The sequence below is a fragment of the Eschscholzia californica genome, unplaced genomic scaffold (assembly GCF_041429995.1).
Source record: "Eschscholzia californica isolate CP2 unplaced genomic scaffold, dmEscCali1.0.p SCAF_5, whole genome shotgun sequence".
NCBI classification, from domain to species: domain Eukaryota; kingdom Viridiplantae; phylum Streptophyta; class Magnoliopsida; order Ranunculales; family Papaveraceae; genus Eschscholzia; species Eschscholzia californica.
The window spans coordinates 7,963,843-7,982,935 of NW_028238472.1; the positions used below are offsets into that span (position 1 = coordinate 7,963,843).

A 19,093-nucleotide genomic window follows, 5' to 3' on the forward strand; every position below is an offset into this window, starting at 1 on the left:
AAAACCCATTTTATATGCATTTTCATCAATGGTAGGCCCCCTGGTACATGTGAGCTCACATGGTTTTGCTTTCCATGAAACCCTACAAGAAACGACTGATTTATATAACTTATCTGTCTGCTCTAAGAATATCAGTTTGTAGTTATGCAGTACAGTAGATTTCAGCAGATAGAATTCTCAATTCTCTTTCTTTCAGTGAGGGTAGGGAATGTCATGGCGAAAGAAGCGATTATCAATTTTCTTTCTTTCAGTCAGGGTAGGGAATGTCATGTCGAAAGAAGCGAAGTCGTATTTGAATTACAGAAAGCAGAGAGGACTCAGATTTAATGTATATCTTTAATGTATATCGTGTCACATGTACAGATGCACAAGGAATAGTAATGTATATTATCTCACGTACTGATAGTATGCCCGGCCAATATTTGGCCGGTTCAGATCTAGTGAGTGAAAGTGTTAGGCTACATCTAAATGCGTAGAGGATCGGAAGTTGAAGTTGATGCATCAGCAGCTGCTGATCATGCTGCTGGATCTAGAGGTGAAGCGGCAGCAGATGCATAAGGAGTTGCATCTGCTGCTGCTTCTGTTGTTGTTGTCGGAATACGCCTTTTCTCCCGCCACAAACAAAAACATGAAATTATGATCGTCACGATGATGAGGCCTACGAGCAGACCCCATATCCACGAACGGTCTGCCCTCTGGTGAGATTGATAATCCACCTCTGTAACTTCCACCGGCGAAGACATTGGTTACCTGTCAAACAAAATTAAAAAGATCAAAAATCTCACCATCCGATATCTAGAAAAAGTTAGAACATGTAGAAAATAAGAACTATGAAAATATGGGCCACATGATGCGAGTGTGTAATAGCAGTGGTTAGGCAGGTTTCGATATTGATGGACAGAATAAGGCCTTAGGGCATAGAGAGTTTCTTGAATCCCTAGACAGGGATACTAAGTCCTTTTCAACATAAAAGAGCCATAGAGAATAACTCTCCAAATTCGACTAATCTAAAAGTTATGTCTGTTGCAACGAAGATTAGCATCACCTCCAAATCATGATTCATACATTAGAGACCTTCAGTTTTATGACTATCTCCCTAAATGTCATAGTGAAAATGAATCGGACTTAAAACGACCAAAGAAACCCTAGATTCCGATAAAAAAATCTAAATTGTAAATCAATGTGAGAAGAAATCTCACATTATTTCATTATCCAAATAAAAAATGTAACACCAAAAAGCAATCAACAACATATAAAAAAAAAAAAAAAAAGTTAAATATAACAATTTCAAGCGCGAAAAATACTATTTTACCCTCTTCTTAACTTAACCCAACTTATTATATATGAGTGATCAATCTGGAGATAGTTTCATTTACGAGCAAATTTAGTTAGAGCAATAGTTGTTTCTCAATCGAACCAACAGACCATCTGTTGCCCAAGCAACTATTGATTAAACTTTGGTTGGACCTTCTTTAAGAACTTTAGGGAAAAATAAAACAAACAGTAGAAAAGAATCATTTGATCTACAATTCAAGAACAGAGAAATCGCATCGAATGTTTTCCTTCTCCAATATTGCACTCAATGTCACTGTTAAGCAAGGAACAAGTGTGAAGAAATGTAAAGAAACTAATTCTTAGAATTACCACTCTTAATCATTAACAACACTTCGAACAACTTTTAGACAAAAAAAAAACCCAAATTAAAACTGAAAAAGTGCAGTTATAGAAGATAATAATGATATTAGGAACTTGAAATTCACAAATACTCGTATTAACTAACAAATTTTAAAGTTAAATAACAAGTATTGATGTTAAAGAGAATGAAAATCACCTGAAAGAAGATCTCGAGGATCAAAATTCGTGGAGAAGGATTTGTAGAGAGAGAAAGTAGAAGAGAAAACTGTGACAGTGGTAGTGTATTATCAAGTTGGCACTCACTCCCGGCTGAAACAAAACTTTAGAAATGTTATGCTTTATATGGGGTAGCTGAAACACTAAGAAGAGGCCATGAAACATCACCTATTGAGTTATCAAGTTGAAACTACATTTTCTTGAAAGGGGTAGCTGGAGATTTTCTAGTTTCTCCGTTTTGGATTTAAGTTCTAAACATTCTTGTTTGCTCTAGTAAACGTCTTCCTTCTAAACAGGAACCACCACCAGCACCACCCGAATACCACCACCACCAGGAACCGAGCACCACCACCAGAAAAAAGATCACACCTTCACCAGAGATCACAAATGCACCACCACAAATCAGTGCCCCGCCACAAATCTAAACCACCACTACAAACCAGCAAAAATCTTAGTAGAAGTCGAATCTGACAAAACCCTCGCCGGATCTGGCGAGGGTTTAACTCTCTGATCTTCGAGAGAGAGAGAGGGTTTATGTATGATCTTTGGGAGAGATAAAGTGAAGTTTTGATCTTCTTCTTCAAGAGAGAGAGAGAGGGAGCTTTGATCTCCTTCTAGAGAGAGAGAGAGCAGCAACCATTGAAGTGATGAGGAGAAGAGAGCGAGAAAGAGAAAAAGTGAAATAGAATGTAGGTATTCTGGTTGAAATAGAAATGAGGGTTTTTGCCTTTTTGGTTAGGAAAATGATAATTTATTACTCCCAACCACACCATCCAAGCTGAGGTGGAGAAGGAAGATGGGTAAGTTAAAGAAGCTGCCGTTACTTGTAACGGTGACCTCCAATCTACAGTACCAATGCAATCCAAGCCGTCCAAAAATAAATGCAATCCTAGCCGTCCATTTTCCTTGATGGGTAACAAGACCCTGGATGAATCTCTCATTTACTCCAACGTTGATTTCACAATACTCTTATCTGAATCTTCTATATTCAAATCATCCTCAATCAATTGCTAGGGTTTGTTCTACCTAGCAAATATTAATGGTTTAATTCCTGTTCTTAGTAATGCTAATGTTGACTTTGATCTAAAACTTAGAATTTTAGGGTTAGGGTTTTGGATATGTTTTTACCAGATTTTCTTGAAAAAAAACAAATCATTAGATCAATAGTGAGATATCAAGATATATTGTCTTCAATTGTTCTGATTTTAAATAAAGGAAGCTTAGAGTTGAAGATGAGATCTGCTAGGTTTTTAGAAACCCTAGCTTTTGAACAAGAATCAAAACTCTTGATTGGTGAAAAAGAAGGTATATTAGTTGAATTATTGAGTTTGATTAGTAAGAATTCAGATTCTAAAGCTATTGAAGCTGGTTTATCTTGTTTAGTCTCATTATCAATGCTAAGAAGAATGAGATTAAAGATCATTAGATTAAGATCTGTTCAAAACCCAACACCCAAAAGACTCAGATTCACCATCTCATTATCAATGCCTAAGAAATCAGATTCACCGTGACTTATTAAAGTGGACTTTGTCAAACCCAACACCCAAAAGACAAATTAACCTCACATCCTTCTGTTAACAAGTTAACTACCTAAGTCCAGTCATCATTACCTTTTCAAAACCACTAGCTGTTTTCAGGACACAAATTCCTTCTTTGTGTACACCTCACCCTAGACGGTAAGGTGGGGAGTGTCCTTGGTGGGTAATGTACAGATTGTTTTGGTTAAAACTAACAGTAATGCTGTATGAAGGGAATTGGTAAAGCGAAGGGTTGAAGGGAAAAGCGAACTAGTATCACGACGACACCTGGCAAAGCAAATTTGAATCACGTGATTTGAGTTTGTACTGATTTTACACTTGAGTCCCCAATTATCCCGCGTTTAGCATTAGATCCTTCCTCTCAATTATGATCTGGACCGTTATCCTCAACGGTCCAGATCATATGGAAATATAATACCCAGATTTCAGCCCAAATGGAGTTGTACAACACGGCTTCTCTCCATTTTTGGGGATCTATGAAAAGTGCTCCTTCACTGAATCACTAAAAAATTAGGCATTTCAATCTTCTCACTTAATATTCTACCAATTCTAAGAGGTTTGACATTTGATTCTCCACCTCTAAAGATTTATTTACTTCTGATTTTTGGTATAGAAACTATGAGATAAAACTTAGGATTTTTATTTTATTACTACTCATAAAACATAACTTATAGATAGATTGTCCATCTTTTTTCCAAATAATTGCTCACTTCATAAACATAGGCTAATATCTAGTTTTAGTTTGGCAATATCTACTTTTAGTTTGATAATATCTAGGTTTTACCTAGATTCTTCTCCTTTTGTGAAGATATTACGAGGTAAAAATTTAGGGTTTTTTTATTGAGTTAATTCCTATATGGCCCCCTAATTTGTGACCAGCTTCCTTTATGACCCCCTTTTTTTCGTAAATTCAAATATGACCCCCTATTTTCATGGAAATGTCCTAACTACCCTTCCTTTAAATCTTTTTTCAAAATAAAATCAAAAAAACAAAATAAAAAAAACAAACATAATTCCACCTCACTTCCCTCTCCACCACTTATCTCTCTCCACCTCACCTCTCTTCCCAAATCATCTTTCTTTCTCTCTAACTCACCTTTTTCTCTCTCCACCTCACCTCTCTCTCTCTCCACCTCACTTCTCTCTCTCTCCACCTCACTCTATCTTCTCCGATGAAGGTCGCCGGCCGGAAAATTTTCCGGCCGACGACCTTCAACCTAAAAAAAAAAAAAAATTTTTTTTTTTACTCTCATCTCTCTCTCTCTAAAAACTCCGGCGAAGGGGGTTCCCTTCGCCGGAGTACTGGTCTGTTGAAGAACAGACCAGATCTGGTCTGTTCTTCAACAGACCAGTACTCCGGCGAAGGGAACCCCCTTCGCCGGAGTTTTTAGAGAGAGAGGGAGATGAGAGTAGAAAAAAAAAATTTTTTTTTTTTTTTTAGGTTGAAGGTCGCCGGCCGGAAAAATTTTCGGCCGGCGACCTTCATCGGAGAAGATAGAGTGAGGTGGAGAGAGAGAGAGGTGAGTTGGAGAGAGAGAAAGATGATTTGGGAAGAGAGGTGAGGTGGAGAGAGATAAGTGGTGGAGAGGGAAGTGAGGTGGAATTATGTTTGTTTTTTTGATTTTATTTTGAAAAAAGATTTAAAGGAAGGGTAGTTAGGACATTTCCATGAAAATAGGGGGCCATATTTGAATTTACGAAAAAAAGGGGGCCATAAAGGAAGCTGGTCACAAAGTAGGGGGCCATATAAGAATTAACTCTTTTTTAATTACTACTCATGAAACCTAGATTATAGATAGATTGCTCACTTTTTGTTCAAATAATTAGGTCAATATCTACATTATAGATAAATTGCTCACTTCATAACCTGATTATAAGCTCCCCAGGTTCCCAATGCATACTAGTCAGATGTTAAACAACTCACAACACAATTCACGATTCACATTCATAGACTTTCTCCAATATTCTAAGTTTAATCTTCACCATGATCGGTAAACACATAACATGAATTAGGATATAGTGTTAACGAAAATGATAAAAAAAAGGGGCATTTCGAGAATCGAACTCGGGACCTCTCGCATCAAAAGCGAGAATCATACCGCTAGATCAAATGCCCATTTGATATTGAACACAAAATAGTACTGAATTTAAAGGTGTTAACCAAACCATTCATTAAACATGAATTCTCCACCAAACTAGTTTTCCACTACATTGGATGGTAACAAAAAAGTTAAACTGTCTGCATTCTAATATAAAATCATCTCCAAACACAAACTCAGCATGTTGTTACACCAAACCTAGATATGAAGTTTCTTTTTTCCAATGAAATGTCTTCAATTTCAATAAAGAAAGCGTTTCAACCTAAAACAATTAATCAAATATCATCAAAACAAATAGGGGCTTCCGAGAATTGAACTCGGACCTCTCGCACCACCAAGTGTTTTGACCTTTAAAGGTTCACAAACGTCTGAATAAACAAGCTCCAAAACACTGGATTTTCTTTCAGATGCATTCCTTTGAAAGGAAACTCTATGTTGCTATCCTACTAAACAATGAGAACAAGTGTTTAAATTTATACCTTTTACGTTCGGTAAGTCTTGTCGTTTAGCAAGGATTTGAAGTCCTTTCTCGCTCATGTGCCCGAGTCTTCTATGCCAAAGATCAGTGGAAGAATCTTTTCAACTGCATTCAATTCTTCTTTACACAGTTTTACTTGAGTCCTGTATAAAGTACAACACTTCTTCCCCCTTGCTATCACCATTGACCCTTTTGTGAGCTTCCACTTTCCATCACCAAAGTGACTGTGGTACCCTTCATCAACTAATACTCCGGTAGAGATTAGGTTATATCGAAGATCTGGTATATGCCTCACATTCTTAAGAATCAATGTACTCCCTGTGCTCGTCTCGATTTTCACTTCTCCAATTCCTACGATTTTTGAGAAACCTAAGTTTCCCATCCTGACTTTGCCAAGGTCACCAGTTCTGTAAGAGTTAAAGAAATCCTTACATGGAATAGCATGATACGAAACACCTGAGTCAACCAACCATGTTGTTTCTGGTTCTGACTCAGTCATACTTAAGCAAGTGTCTCCACAACCTGGGAGTAAGATAATGTCATCACCTGAGGCAACTGCCGCAACATTATCTTGTTTTTCATCATCCTTTTTATTTTCCTTCTTTGGTTTCCTGCAATCACTCTTGTAATGACCCATTTTTCCACAACCAAAACATTTAACTTATTTCTTTGGTTTTGATCTCCCCCTTGACTTATCACGGTTATGAGGTTTTTTACTTTTACCTCTCCCCCGTCTTTCTGTAACAAGTGCCTCTGAATGAGACTCGTCTGACGATGATTTCCTTCTTGTTTCTTCATTCAACAAACTACCTGTTACGTGATTCATACTCATTATGCCATCAGGAGCAGAATTGCTAAGAGACACCACCAATGTCTCCCAACTATCTGGTAAAGAATTTAGAAGAAGTAAGGCCTGCAACTCATCATCCAAAACTAACTTCATTGCAGAAAGCTGATTTACTAGACTTTTCATCTCATTCAAGTGTTGAGCAATTGAGGTTCCTTCTTTATATTGTAATTTTCCTAGCTTTCTGAACAAGTAAGTCTTTTTGGCAGTTGTCTTCTGATCATATAATTCTTCTAATTTCCTCCATAGACTAAAAGCGGAAGTCTCCGTCGATACATGATGAAAAACACTGGGTTCTACCCATTGTCGAATAAATCCAACAACTTTACGATCTAATACCTTCCAGTTTTCTTCATCTATCTTCATCGGTTTTGTACCGTGATTTTCAATGGGTGCATCGGTTTTGTACCGTGATTTTCAATGGGTGCAGCTAGGTCTTTGCAGTATAACAAATATTCCATTTTTTGCTTTCCACATCAAGTAGTTTTCTCCATCTAAACTAATCATGCGATTAGTATTCACTTCCATATTTCTGAACAATAAATCCAACCTTAGCTCTGGTACCACTTGTTGGGAAAAATAACCTAATTAACTTGTTCAGGAATATGAAGATAAACGATGCGAAAGTAAAAGTAGAGACACAAGATTGTTTAACGTGGCAAAAAACCCCTCCAAACTAGAAGGTAAAAAACCACGTGACCTAGTCCAGAAATCTTCCACTATAATGATAATAATGGGTTACACAACTCTTCACCAAACCTATGGTGGATAAACTGAACAAAGAAACAAAGAAATAAAATCTCTTACTCCTTAGGATTTGAACAAATCCTAGATTACTAAAGGTTGAAGAAGATAACCACAAACTAAATTGCTTCGCAAGATTAATAATCTTCTTTTCTTCAAACCAATATTCTGCTCTTTCAATCTCTCTTGAAAGAACCACTTCAGAAATCTCTCTTTCTCTGACTTCTCTTTGTTCTGGAAGTTGTTGTGTATAATCTCTTCCCTTTCATTCCCTTTTATAATGATAAATAGGGAGGTTTACCAATAGAAATAGGAATTCCTTTTTAGGCTTGAAAAAATAGAAACTTCTATTTTTTTTTCCCCAAACAAGGAATAAGAGAAATCCTATTCCAACTAGGATTCCTTTTATTATAAGGAGGGACCCCAACATAAGAACCTAATGTCCCACTCTATGTTACTTGAGAAAGTGGAACTTAGTTAGAGAGTGAAAATCTCGACAAGATTGGATCCTTTTGTTTGTAGAGATAAAAATTGGATTAACTACAGTAAAATATTGTTACATGAGTAATGGTGACAGAGGATAGAAGGAACCGTTGTCCATGATCGTTCTCTATTGTTGTTTCAAGCCCATTTAGCTAAGGCATCTGCTAAATAACTACAAGTACGTGGAATAAAATTGAAAGACACGGATATGAAGCTTGCTTTGAGATCCTATGCTGATGTTATTTGTCACTGAAAGAAAAGAAACATCCTTAAAAATCACAGTTTGGGCGAGCTCGCTCTACCCAAAATTATTACGGGTTGGCGAAGCCAGGATTTTTCTTATGTGGGGGCACATTTAAGTTAAAAAAAATACAAATTTATATGTTATAAGAAAATGATTTTTATTAATTGATAAAATTTTGAAATCGTTGCATAATAACTTCGTTACTCATGGTATCAAGTAAAAAATGTTCATTCTATCCCGATAAATTTTAAAATGTTTTGTAACTGAGAGAAAAATTTTTTTTTGAGTGAAACAAGTTAAAATGACATAAATTTCAGTTTCATTGAAATAAAGATGACAATAGAAAAGAAAAATCATGATCTATCTTCTTTTGATGTCACGACAAATAAAAAAGAAGGGAACATGGCTTCGTGAAGAAAAAATGACTAGCCAACTACTCCTTGGTTGGAGTGGTAAGAGGTATAATCTTTCAGCTAGAGATCAAGGGTTCGAGGCACACGCTGAACAATTCAAAAAAAAAATGACTAGATTAAAGTTTTTGGATTTTTATTTATGTCCTATTTAGGTTGGAATTAGGATTCAAGTTAGTTTATATGAAAAAAAATATTAGTATAAGCCGATGGAATGGAATTTTTTTCTTATTTTTGTTACTCGATAAATAATTTTAGAGTTTAAGTAAAAATAATGACTTTCAACAAATTAAAAAAAATAAAAATGAAAATAATGTTCCTTGGCTGATAAGGTGAGTGGATGTGTTGGGGGCAATTAGTTTGTTCAAAACAACAAAATAAATTTTAAAAACCTTCACCAATTTTGACATATACCCACATAAAGGTAATTTTCGTTTTTTTTTTTTTTTTTGTTGAACTGGTAAGTTTCGTTTAAGTTAAAAGAAAGATGTGAGTGTTATAACAAAAATGGTGAGTGTTTTTAACGTACCCTTGAAAACAATGGAGGGTCATAAGAATCAATGACCCTCAAAAAGACGGGTGGGCCATGGGCCATTTGAATTTTTAGTTTTGTAATTAATGAAGACCAACAGTTTTGTTAGTCTATGTATGGCCCCTTAACAAAATTAATTTGTTAGAAAGACACTAAAGGCACCTCCATGCATTAAGGAGTTCACATTTGGGGTGTGGGGGCCTATGCCCCCACGGCCCCTATGTGGACCCGCCCCTGCGGTTCAGGAAGGCCAGGACATCAAATTTACATTTATGGCCAGCCAGATTTGGCCAACAAACTAATCGGGTACTCAATTTTTTTCCGTGTCCCCAAGAAAGGCCAAGCCTACGGGTGGCCGGTACGATCTGATTGTCATCCCTCCCCAAAAGTAATACTCTGAATATGTTTCGAATTGGTTATTGGGTGGCAGATTAGACCTGCTACAACTAGCAGCCTGCTTCAAAAGGCTAGGGTGCTACGACTTTCTCTAATTGGCTCGCTTCACTGTATTTGTAAGCTTGCTGCTTTTTGCCGTAGCTTGCTGCTTGTAGCCTCAAAATGGAAGCACGCTAGTTCGGCTCATCGCTTTTCTTTGAAAGTAGATCTCGTTGCGTTAAGCTTGGCTTTTGGTGTCAGTCTGTATTCTCGAAATATGTTTTGCCATAAACTGTTTGGTGTTCATCAATTTTTTCACTTTGCTGTTATACACTTTAGTAAAACAATGGGTTTCTGGAATTCTACAGGAGAAACATTCTTGTATGGATACCAAAGCCCATGGGAAGGAGTCTCAGGAGTTCGTTAGGGAATCCCTTATTGCCATCTCTCAGTCTGTTCCACATCAGAAGCTTACGTCCGAAGTCCCAGTTCAACACTCCACAAGTGCGAAAGTAATAGAGGTGAAAGATGACGATGGAGCTGAAATTTCTAGGTCTGAGCTGATCTCAATTTCATATACGCAATCTCCAGATACTAACACTTTACGTATTGACTCCATCGAGAATTAGCTAGAACATAGACTTCTTCTACTAGCTTCTTGCTTAAACCAACTAAGCTTATATTTGCCGTGCTTCTTTTGATGCAAAACTTGAAAATAACTGCAAATGTATAAATGTACGATTATTTTTACGACTAAATTGAGTAAAATATATCGTGTCTTCTTGTCATACCATGTAATTTTAACAGTAACTGATTTGTATAAAAACTTGTGAAGGAACTAATCCAGTACTTCACTATATACATAATCTTATCATTTTCTAAGTGTTTTTCTTAGCAAACATTGTGAATGCTGACAAGTTAAGAACTTAAAATTAGGATCGCTTCTCGGTTTTTCGTATTTCAGGTTGAGAATGTTTAGATAGTTGAGAAGAAATAAGATCATGACATGAGCTCAACTTATCTAAGAAATTCGAAAAGAGATCTACTTATCAAAATTTTCGTCTAAGTAACTTAGTTTATTGGTTGAGATTGTCGGGCGTCTATATGGTTGAATTGTCTTATCAAGTTTGTGATTTGTTTTTGCAGGCAAATCTAGTAGATCTCATTGGATCCTATATTTGGTACCTCTTGGTGGATGAAAGGACATCACCATTAAAATGTCGCGCGTGGAAAATCATATACTCATCATCAAATCTGATATGGTAATGACTTGAAATTTCAGATGAGCTCTGCTCTAATGATCATAAGGTTCATTTTTTTTGTATTCAATCGTGGGACGGCCAGTCAGTAGAAAATCTTTATCGTCCCCATATCGAAACTGATATATGAGTAGTGAAAACATACTCATTTGTTACTTGTTTTCTCCAAATCAAAAGAACTATCTATGATGATATCTTTGAATAAAATGTACTTTATAAATGAGTACTGTCTTTTCACACATTTGTTTTGTTAGGGATCTCCTTTTATAAGAAACAAGACAATGCACAAACAAGCAAGTACATTATATACATATGAAACTTTTTCTTAGTTGGAATTCCACTTTCTTTGTCTTCTTATTTACATGTTGATGTACACTCTTAATCTTGTGGGCTCTTTACATACTTTGTACTTTTTTCATCCTTGTTATAGGAATTGTTGTTTCTTTTATAATAATGATGATTTCTAAAGTGTAATTAAGTCAGACCACAGGGAGTTTTTTTCTATTACTTTAGTTACCCACTAGGCTTGTGTGTTTATGCTTAAGAATCATCTCCTCTAGGGTTTCCATACATGTGAGCCTCATAAATTTAATTATTCAAGAACCTATAGAGAAAGAAAGAAAACCCACTAAAATGTATGGAAGACTTCAATTTGCAGAGATAAAAACTGTTTTAGATTGACCATAGAGAGATAGCATCCAAAAACACTTAGGATGCATTTATTTGGGTTTTAGTGCTTTTATTCCAATTCAAATCATCTACCTATTTATAGGTTTGTTTGTTATATAGTTACTATTTGTGGTTTTTGTCTTTAAGCTTCATTGGATTAAATTTCATTTGTTGTGAAAATAAAAGCAAGAAAAAGATAGAGAACATAAAAGCTAAATGGTAGATATGACCAAGTTAAACTAGACTTCTCCTCTTTAATATTATTATAATAAATATATTCGAGTGCCCTTCTCATATAGGTCACAACACTAAAGTTTCTTTACATTAAGGGTACATGCTTATGCTAATTGTCTTTAACTTTAAGTATTGCACTACAAGTGGGAACACAGTAAAACATTGTGGTGGTAATCATCCACATTTTTTTTTTGTTGAGAAGGTAATCATCCACATTAGTTTCACAACATTGTTGGATTTTATATGGTGGAGTCAAACCCAAACTCTGGGGATCTTTTTTTTACTGATATGGTGGAGTCAGACCCAAACTCTGTGGAAACAACTCAAGTCACGTAGAAGTAGCATTGAGTTTCGGTTGTCGGTGACTTGATTTTAAAGTTAAGGTTTGTACAAAACCGATTCCATATAAATGAGATATTAATCTTCAAAATTTGAGTTATAATATGGGAAATGAGAGAGAGTTAAAGCTAGTCCCAAATCGAGGACTAAAAGAAAAGTGTGGAGGTTTATAAGTAATTATTCACTTACACTTGAGTATTAAGTAAGAATTAATATAGTGTTTTGCACCGCGCAAGCGCGTAGGCGGATGGGCATTTAGGGCGGATTAGAAACGCACTTTGCACTTTGCGCTTTAAGAGTGCGTGAGCCTTTCGTTTTGGTACATTAAATGCAATCTGACAAACGAGACATGTACTAATTTGTTCGTTAAGATTTTTCCCGTGGTGATCACACATATCACTACCCAACGAGCACCAGAACGGTCATGTCGATTGGGTCGAAGCCCTTTGGAGTCGACAGTCATTGTTGTTGATCCAATAGCCATGGTGACTCCAACCATTAAAGTCACGAGTCTAAGGTGTGGTTGTCCCCAGTCTACAATAAATGGACCCATAACTCGTACTTTTTTACTAATGCTTCGAAGTAAGAAGTATCATAAGAGAAAGAATCAAGACGACATTTATATTGCTTATGAGACTTCATCCAGTTTTCAATCATAAAGAACCTTCAAATCAGAAAAGTAAGATAATTGTATCATGTGATGCAAATTGCATTATTGTTGGTTCGAAATATATTGCAACTAGTGTATTAAGAAAGTGTCACCCACACGCCTCTATCTTTCATTCGTTTCATAGTTTTTTGTTAAGTTACTTTTAATTTGATTATAGTTTCTTTGTTATAGTATCATGTTATAGTATTCTGTTGTAATACTTGTATATCTCTGATATTAATGAGGATGAACTTTTAGTTTATCATTGTTCCGTATTTAAGAATGGTAAGAAATAATAGTTAAAATTTTAGTTTTGTTATACTAGTATACTTAGTTTTGTTAACCACGATGAACTTGTATATCTCTGATATTAATCTGGTCATTCGCCTATCGAAATGGAACAAAGAGGTCTTCGGCCACCTGGAAACCAACATCAAACAGCTAACCAGCAAAATTCAGTCCATTCAGAATCCGGTGGCCTTCCATGAGACTTTTATCAGATCGAAACCCTTCTGCTCCAGCAAGAGAGTCTCTAGAAAGAAAAACCAGAATCGCTAATATCAACATGGGAGACAGAAATACTCAGTATTTCCATGCTAAAGCGGCCACTCGTAATCGTAAGAATCAAATTCACTCTATAAAAAATGAGGATAATTCTCGGACCAATGATGAGGCGGAGATTTCTTCCATCTTTGCAAATCATCTTCTTAACATATCCATGTCGGTTGGTTCCTGCTTCTCCTCCAATCTGCTGGAGTGCTTCTCTTCACAAATTACTCCCCTTCAAAATGATTCTCTGATCTCTTCTCTCATTACGGAAGAGGTTCGAAAGGTTACTTTCTCTCTCAGGCCAGGAGCAGCCCTTGGTCCAGATGGATATTCTCCCTTCTTCTACCAATCCAATTGGGACACAGTGCAGGAGGACATCAAGGATATGATTACTCACTTTTTTCGCACTGCGACCCTCCCGCCCCAGTCCAGTCACACTCACATTTGTCTTCTCCCGAAAACTAAAACCCCTCAAACCCTGGCTGATTACAGACCGATAAGCCTTCTCAATACTACCTATAAAATTATCACTAAAATCATGGCAAACCGTCTCAAAATCATTCTGCCAGATCTCATGTCCCCTTTTCAGGCAGCTTATGTGTCAGGTAGGCAGATCACTGATAATATTCTCATTAGTCAAGACTCAAACTGGACATGTCCAAAGCTTTCGATGGCATTGAATGGAATTATTTGGAGAAAATCACGACTATCATGGGTTTCTCCTCTCATTGGATTAACCTTATTAGCGCTTGTCTTAACTCAAGAACCATGGCAATGCTCATTAATGGTCGTCCTAGCTCTGCTTTCGAGGTTAACCGAGGTATTAGTTATGGTGACCCTCTCTCTCCCTTCTCGTTTGTCATTGCCATGGAAGGGCTTAGTCGCTTATTGGAGAGTAACAACAACCAGAATCTCTTTGTTGGTTTTCCTATCCCTAACTCAAATCTTATCATTAAGCACTGTTTGTTCGCGGATGATTGCACCATCTTCGACCAAAATTCCCTCGAGAATGTGCATTATCTTAAATAAATCCTGAAAGAATTCAGTGAGGCCTCTGGCCAAATGATAAACTATGTGAAATCCAACATCTTCTTCTCAAAAAAATCGCATCCCAAATTCAAGAGAATGGTGATTCGCACCCTCAAAGTCCATCAATCTTCGTCTGACGATAAATATCTGGGTACTAATCTTTTCATCGACAGAAACAAAAATCAAGCCTTCACATCCCTTCTCGCCCAAATTAAGAACAAACTTTCCAAATGGCAAACCAACCTTCTCTCTCAAGCTGGTCGCTCGATAGTTATCCCAACTATTGCAGCAGCCGTTTCCCGATACCAAATGCATTACTTTGCCATTCCCAAAGGCATTTGTAACAACATCGAGTCACTTCAAAGGACTTTCTGGTGGGGAAAAACTAAAACGTTCCACACTATCCACTTGTCAGCCATCTGCAAGCCACGCAAATTAGGTGGTTTGGGCTTTCACCTCCCTCCCCTAGATAATCAGGCTTTCCTCATCAAGCTGAATTGATGTCTGCTCAACAATCCTAATGCGATTTGGGTCCAAGTTCTCAAAGCCAAATATTTCCCTAAATCGCAAAAACCCTCTCCTCCTAAAGCTAACCACTCCCGGCCTTGGAAACCTATGAGAAAACAATTTAGTCAAATGGATGTCTTGTATTCTGGGATATCAACAAGGGCACACACATCAGTATTTGACACGATTATTGGATCCCGAACCATCCACCCCCTCTCACTATCAGAGTAACTCTAACCTCAACTGGGTTGCCCAATTCATAACAAATAATACTTGGAATATTAATTTGATTCACAATTATTTTGATAGTGATACTTGCAGCTCTACTTTGAATATTAATTTGCAGACAGATAAGGAAGACACGACAAAATGGACGCTCACTAAATCCAATAACTTCTCAATTAAATCACTATATAATTTTCTCAGAACATGTATCAATGGAGCTATGCATGATCATAATGACTGGTTTTTCATTTGGAATCTGAACACGATACCACGTATAAAACTATTCCTCTGGAAATGTTGTACGAATAGTCTACCAGTAAAGGACAAAATCGGAAGGTATATTGGCAACAATTACACTTGTATTAACTGTAATGATAACGAAACTCTAGATCATGTGATGATACACTGCAACTACGCTAGAGTGATATGGTTTAAGTTTTAGGTCAGATCAGAACAATTAAACACGGTAAGTCTTTGGATTCAACAATGGAAAAATTTGGATGAGGATACTACTAATTTATACGCAAAAATCTTATGGTTTATATGAAAAGCCAGGTACGAAAATTGCTTTACTACCAATAAACAAACTCCTCTATAGACGATCTCTCGTATCAACAACACCATTGAAATTTGAGTCTATTACAACTAACAAATGTAAGGACAAACCACAACAACAACAATGGAGACCTCCATCGATACCATATCTTAAAATCAATGTAGACTTCCTTTACGCAGCTCATGGAACCAACATGAATAGGATGTATCATACATGATGAAGAAGCAAATTTTATCATAGTGGCAGCAGACACAGTCCGGGGACAGAATGCAAAAGAATGTGAAAGTCTGGCGATTCACTTCAACATATTATGGGCCATCCAACTGCGAATACAACATGTCCACATCGAGAACGACAATCAAAACATAATCCAGTACATTAATGGCCAAAGTAATGGCTTACACTGGCAGGCGAGAAAAGTCATCTCACAGTCTCTTAAGCTCAAGAATCAGTTCACAGATGTTATATTCTCTTATGCCCACAGGGAATGCAGTGCCAAAGCAGACACTCTAGCTAAATGGAGTAGAAATAATATTCAAAGAAGAATTTGGAATGTTGCACCTACTTTTGTTTATGCTTTAGATTAGTTTCTTTTGTAAGAACAGTTCGTTGTTAATGCTAGTATATTTCATAAAAGAAAAAGTAATAAATATTTTATATCCACATGCATTTGCAAAGCACCGGCTTGCTTGCTAATAGTGTTGCGCATAAGTTAACAAAATTATCTAATTCAAATTGAATCAAACTTTGGAGATCTCATAGACTCCTAATTGCATTGTAAGTCCGTTGACGGCAGATTTAACCAACATTCATTATTGCTGTAGTAGCTAATAAAGCAAACAATAACCTAATTCCATCGAAGAAACTTGCTGCTATTTACTTTAAGTTGGCCACGTTTATTTTAAAATTTAAATTTTCTTTGTCAATTTTTAAACTTTAAATTAAATATTTTAAGCTTGTTTCTAGACTCTCATTTTGAACCTTCCCTCATTAATATTTATTTCTTAGTATTTGTACTCCCAAATTTGAAGTATAATTTTAATTTTAAAATGTACCTTCTAAACATTTTAGGATACTAATTTTATTTTAGCGTAGTTTTAATATCAGATGTTTAGTTTAATTTTGATTTTTTTTTTTCAGTTTTAGTGTTATTTTAAAGTTTCGATTTTCTGATTTTTTTTATTTTACTTTTGAACGTTTAATTTTAGTTTCAATTTACATTTACATTTTGAATTTTAATTTTATTTGTAGATTTTTTTTTTTCGTTTTATAGTCTTCAACATTAAAACTACTTGTTCTAATTTTAAGTTTTTTAATTCAACAACTTTAACTTTTAATATTTATATTCAATCTTAATCTTAAAATACAAAGTGTTGTAATTCAAAAGCTCCATAATCTAAAAATAAATAAGAGTCAGAAAACCACAAAAGGCATCAAATGTTCATACGTTTTTCTCTGACATAACTATTATTTGAGTCGGTTTGGAGTTAATATTTTTGTCTTTGGAATTTGATAACTTGAGTTAGCCGCTACAGAAGAATTGGCAACATCAACCAGTGGCGGACCCACGTAGGGGCCCGTGGGGTCACGGGCCCCCACGCCCCAAAATAAAAATCAAATTTGAAGTAGAAATATAACAAAATAAGATAAAATAGAACGATCATATACCACTGAATACAATTATATGACGGATAAAATGCTTTGATGAGATGGTATGAGATTTAGTTGTCCATGAACAATACCCGGGTTCGACCCCCACCGTAATCATTTTTTGTTGTTTTCTTTTATTTTCATTAAGTTTGTTAAGTTAATTTATGTTTATGCCCCTTCTTTTTATATTTAACTATAGTAGTTGTATGTGATCTTATTCGTTAAGAGCTAATTTATCAACGGCTAACAATTATATGATCTTCTTTCAACAAAAAAAAAGAAAAATTATATGATCTCCCTAAGAGCCTTGAATATGACTATTGCTGCTTCTCACCCAAGACACCTTAACTTAAGCAAACCTAAATTAGGTCAGCATCAAAGCAAAACGAATCCTACAAGTACAAGGAAGATCGTTCTGTACGATGCCAAACAGATACACTATCCTAACATGCAATTTCTGTATGTCTAGATATTGTGCAAGAATGTTCTATTAACTACATTAACATGAACACTCAATTTCAACAAGTGGAGTAGACATTATAGGTACTCATTTTAGACTTGTTCCCACAAATCAAAATATTGAATTATGATCGGAATTACACATTATATTTATCTTTCTTCGAAATTCGGATGTGTATAGAACTAATTATATATTAAGGTAGTGAATGCAACTGACAAGTTTGTAGTAGTAGCGTTGGTCGCCTGCGTTGTTGTAAGATATAAAAACACTCGCTTAAACATTACATCTAGATTTTTAGATGATCTATAACTAAAAGTGTCCCCACAATATAAAATTCCTGGGTCCGCCACTGACATCAACTAAGAGACTAATAAAAGAATGGTTTCTTCATTTATTTTTATAATTATGGAATCTTGGAACTCACCTTTTTTGTCTTCAAGACAGTGGCACCTGCCATCAATAAGATCGAATGCTTGATGGTTATTTTGTGAGTACATACAAAAGCACTTATATCAGTCAATGATAGTTTTATAAATCAATTGTTACTTTGGACTGTTTGTGATATGTATAGGACTAACTTAAAACATTGTTTCTTCATCAAAAAAAAAAAACTTAAAACATTGTGTATGTGATGTAGACGCAACCAAAAACCTGGATCAGTCAATGCCTGAAGGTTATTTTGTGAGTACATACAAAAACACCTATATCAGTCAATGCTTGATGGTTATTTTGTAAGTACATACAAAACCTAGACGGTGTAGTGCACATATATTTAGATTTTCCCCACTAAAAACACCTTTGGACAATCTTAATGCATTTGCATGCGCCTTTTGGAATGATGAAGCATTGCATCTGGTATCGGGGGAACGACCGCCTCAATTGCCGAAACAACTACAGTCCGACCAGCTTGAGACAAAAATTTATTCTGCCAATTTGAGAGTTTGGCGTGAATTTGATCAATGAGAGAATTAAACACTTTAGTTTTATTGGCTATAATGAACAATTGAGCCACGAGGTATTTATCTGCGAGAGGTCTGTCTAACTTTGATATTTCTAATGATAATTTGCTTAAACTTCGGATGAGAGTTACGGGAAAAGAAGATATTAGATTTGGTAAAGTTAATCATTTGGCCAGACGAGTTGCAGAAAGTATTGAGGATTTGCTTCAGGTTAGGAATATTGTCCAGAGAGTTATGACAAAAAATAATGCAATCGTCGCAAAAAGAAGATGTTTGATGACCAACTTTGGGTTCTTTGTAGGAAAACCGACAAAATTATTAACCCCACTAGTCGATTCCAGCAGTCGGCTAAGTCTTCCATAACGAAGGTGAAAAGGAAAGGAGAAAGAGGGTCTCGTTGACGAATA

The 19,093-nt window shown here is 35.9% G+C and overlaps 1 long non-coding RNA gene and 1 other non-coding gene across 2 annotated transcripts; both read right to left on the minus strand.

The window, feature by feature from the left end:
• Window positions 1-319: 319 nt before the first annotated feature.
• On the minus strand, window positions 320-2,564 carry LOC147536752 (uncharacterized). The gene is made up of 3 exons (XR_015225756.1): window positions 2,020-2,564; window positions 1,832-1,944; window positions 320-750 (listed from the first exon to the last, which is right to left on the minus strand). It is a non-coding gene; the product is annotated as an uncharacterized LOC147536752 (long non-coding RNA).
• A 2,869-nt stretch (window positions 2,565-5,433) lies between these two features.
• On the minus strand, window positions 5,434-5,505 carry TRNAQ-UUG (transfer RNA glutamine (anticodon UUG)). Its single transcript has one exon. It is a non-coding gene; the product is annotated as a tRNA-Gln (tRNA).
• Between the last annotated feature and the right edge of the window lie 13,588 nt (window positions 5,506-19,093).